We start from the raw sequence: 4,217 nt of genomic DNA, 5'->3' as shown, positions 1-4,217 counted from the left end.
ATTTGAGGGTATCATGGTTTTGTAGTACAGAGAAGAACTGAGTTTTATGATGATGATTATCATCAAAAGAAAACTCAGTTTGGCTCTGTTTGAGAGGTCAGAAATACATAACCCATTTGTTTGTGTAAAAATAGTTCCAAGCAAATTTTTAAAAATAGTAAAATAATATGTATTAATTTTATTTTAAAAAGTATTCTTTATAAAGAGTATAAAGGGAAAAGTAAAAACTTTCATTTAACTGCCCCTATCCCTTCAATCTTCCTCCGCAGCTTAATGGGGGAAACTCCAGAAATCTAGGAAATTCATTTATCTAGAGAACCCATTTTCTCATGATCTTGGCTAAAGGCAGCAGGGCTGTATCTATAACTCAGTCTCCATACACTAATCTGGTCGGGATGTTTTTGCTACAGAAGAAGATAATGCCAGTTCCAAATATGGAAATCAAAGGTGATATTATCTCTTCTTGATACTAGCCTCTGTATTCATATCTCTTTATAGCCACTAGTCTAACCACTTCTCATTGTTTTTTTGGATGCAAGACAAAATTCTAAAAGAGTACCAATGCTTAGTTTAATGAGTTCAATCAGTGATGCCTGGTGGTTCAGTGTGCTTTATTTATTTTTTTTTTTAGATTTAATTTAATTTATTTATTTGACAGAGATCACAAGTAGGCAGAGAGGCAGGCAGAGAGGGTGGGGGGAGCAGGCTCCCCGCTGAGCAGAGAGCCCAATGCGGGGCTGAATCCCAGGACCCTGGGATCATGACCTGAGCCAAAGGTAGAGGCTTAACTCACTGAATCACCCAGGCACCCCACAATGTCCTTTTTAAAATATGCCAACAAGTGCACCCTTCGGCAGCACATATTCTAAAATTGAAATGATACAAAAAAGATTAGAATGGCCCCTGGGCAAGGATGACACACAAATTTGTGAGGTGTTCCATATTTTAAAATAAAATAAAATAAAATAAATAAAACAAGCCAACAAACCTAAGAAAACCATTGTAGGGGGTCACAGAAAAAGGGTAGGCAGCTTGGTTTAGCAGGAGGGCTGGCCTCTTGGCCTGACTACTTCCTGTCCCCCTGGTTCCTTTTCAGATCTGGACCAGATGGGAAAAACACCAAACGTCCACCACCACCACCGCCTTGTCTTCAGAGGTAGTTTCTAACAGGAGCTGAATTCCCACGGGCCCCAAATAGTCTCAGTTATGGGCTCCAGGGTCTCAAGCGAAGGCTTAATAAGTCTAAACAAGAACCTGGTGTGTGCCAAAAATATCTGTCAGAATGAAAACCGTTGTTTCTTATTTGCTTGAGGAGTAAAGAAAGGTGTTTAAAACAATAGACAACATTAAAGTACAGAATTTGAATATCTGCTTATACAATTTGAGGTCAAATTTGCTCAGAAAGAAACAAATTTCCATTGGTAACCGCTCTTTTCTTATGAACTCTGTATAGCTTGCAATTGAGACTTATCTATAGGAAACTGAAAACTTTCACAAGTAGCACATGAATTTTTGATGCATTCGAAATACAGATTGGGCTGAAGTTATCAAAATAGAATCATATTTCAAAATAAGAAATACTGTGAGTCAGGCCAGTCCTACCAATTATAGTGACCTCGTTTCTGAACGTCTTAAAGCTTGGGTCAGCACGATGATAGCAAAGCAATGTTTCATCAAAAAGGTGTAATTAAGAATGGGTGGTGGTATTTTACCCCTCCTCCCAAGAGTTCCAAAATGCTTTTGAACATGTTTATAAATATCTGCGTTTGTGTCATTTTAGGGGGAGCTTTCCATTCAAACATTTGGCTTTCAATGAGTCATCCCCAGTCTGGTTCACACCCAGAAGCGTCCTGCGTGGCCATCAGTGCATACCGGACTCCATAACTGTCTCGTTTTCACAACCGGCTGGAGTGGAGATGGGAAAGGTGGTCGAGGGAGAAAGACGTATTGAGATAAACATGAGAACAGTCTTGTTTCGTTATGGGATTGTGGCAAATATGCACCAATACCCTACCATTTAAGCTTAGCTTAATGCTGGGATTGTGATGGATTTGTTTTTGACCTTTTAAGAAACATCCAGATGATTATCCCTAATGTTGTTACTTTTTTCAGTCATCATGTATATTTGCTAGCTTAGAACACCCCAGAATTCAAGTTACAATATGCAATTTTACTTTTATTGTTGTAATTACAGTTATTGGATCCTAAAACCATCAACTAAAAGCAACTGGAAGAATAAATTACCCTTCCCCGTATTGAAATGGAAGAGAATGAGGTTCCTTAGTTAGGCTTTTAATTAAATTGTTCTTCAGCTAGAATTAAAAACTTTTATGTAAATAAGGAAGCAACAGTGATGAAGCATATCAATTAGCAATGTATCTCTTTTTTATTTCCATTCCTAAATGGAAAAACATGGGAGTTGAAGTAGCACATTATATATCTTGGGGGTTAGATGTCAATATGGAAAAAAAAAAACCACTAAAGCTAAAATTGCCATGCATGTTAAGGTGAATTCCAGATTTTTTAAAAATAAGAAATAAGTACTTTGCAAATTACACAGTAGATAGAATATACTATATATTCCTCTTTATTGGATTAGAGGAAGGGTTGCACACTCAGGTCCTTATATCTTGAGTGGCACTCTATGTACCTGGTCATATCTTGTTTGCAGATTACATACTAAATGCTTAGGAATGATCTTTGTTCTCTCTTACCTCCCCAAAACACTATTCCCATTTTTCTTGAATGTGTATTTCTCTATGTTTACATTTTATTCTTCCCAACTTTTGTGTGGACTTGGTTATCAAAACAATATCACTTTTTCTTCACTTAAAAAAAAAATGATGTGATTCATACATTTGTGACTGACAGCTGTCGCTTAGCCTTCATGTGGAAGAGGCAACGAAGAATGGTGATGGCTGTGACAAAATAGAAAAGCACAGGCCTCCTTTGAAATGAGGATCCACTTCTAAATGCCAGTAAATATGGCAATAGCCATATCCTTTTTTCAAGAGAAAGCCTGAAAGTATTTAAGTATTAAGTATTTAAGTATTTTATGGCTCAATGCTTTAAAAACAAGAAATTCCATCTTAGGAGGCTAAAAAAAAAAACCCATTAATTACCACTGGAAACTGTGAGACATTAAACATTTACTATTAACAAATATTAAATATTTGTACTTCAGTTCACATTAGGGGAGGAGAGAGAGATGGAAAGTGCCGAGGACCCTGGAGTGGTTTCCCTCATGGTCCGCCTTCCACCTCTCAGCCAAACACCAACACAGGTACTGTTCATGGGACACCTGAGGTGCCATCAGTCATCTCTGATCCTCTTCTAGAAACCATTCTCTAATTTGCTCCGAGTGAATGTTTCACACTTGAATTCACACTTGCTGGGAGAGACAGCAAAATCTTAGGGCAATTCTAACAATAACAATAATGAACTCATGTTGAGCGTCAGGCACTATTTATTCTTTCACTTAACAAGAACTTACTGAATGCCTGTTATGGTAGAACTAGGTTTCTGGGATGTATTAGCTAATTTGTAGGCGTTGGAAATATATCAGTTTTTTAAAAAAGAAAAAAAAATGCCTGTCCTTATGGAAATTAGATTCATTGGGGAGACAGATAATAAAATGAATAAGTATATTAAAATGAGTTAAGTATATTAAGTTATACTTAATAAGTACTATTAAGAGATGGTAATAAATGCTATGGAGAAAACTAGAGTAAGAAAGAGTAATTTCTCTGGTACACCAATGTGTAATTGAAATGTATATACTGGGTAACTGGCGGAACCTCCACACTGATTTCTTGTGCTGTGGGATGAAAGCTGTATTAGTGGGGAAGACAAAGTGAAATATCTGAAACTGATTTGCCCCTTCATATGATAGTGAATAAAAAACAGTATCACATCCTGGGGTAAATGCAGCATTTAGTGCTACCAGTCAAGACCTGAAGAACACAGGGTGATGGCCCTCACTTATCCCCATGTAATTTGCCAGTATCACCCTTACAAAAACGTCTGATCCTGGGAAATAATAAAGTCAACCAAATAGTGGCTCTGATTGCTGTGGCTGTGCCAGATGTAATATCTCTGCTGACACGGGCTAATATGGCCACAGGTACCTTACATTGATTAGCAAATGCCTTCATTTCTATTCCTATCAAGGCAAGGAAACAGAAGTATGTGAATGACACAAACATTTGCAGTCTTGA

At 37.3% G+C, this 4,217-nt stretch overlaps 1 non-coding gene across 1 annotated transcript; it reads left to right on the top strand.

Moving 5' to 3' along the window:
* Positions 1-841: 841 nt before the first annotated feature.
* Positions 842-948, top strand: LOC116597961. The gene has a single exon (XR_004288875.1). It is a non-coding gene; the product is annotated as a U6 spliceosomal RNA (small nuclear RNA).
* The last annotated feature ends 3,269 nt before the right edge of the window (positions 949-4,217 follow it).

Source organism: Mustela erminea, chromosome 8 (assembly GCF_009829155.1).
Source record: "Mustela erminea isolate mMusErm1 chromosome 8, mMusErm1.Pri, whole genome shotgun sequence".
Classification (NCBI taxonomy): Eukaryota; Metazoa; Chordata; class Mammalia; order Carnivora; family Mustelidae; genus Mustela; species Mustela erminea.
The sequence above is the reverse complement of the archived record's forward strand: the minus strand, read 5'-3'. Positions and strand labels throughout refer to the sequence as shown.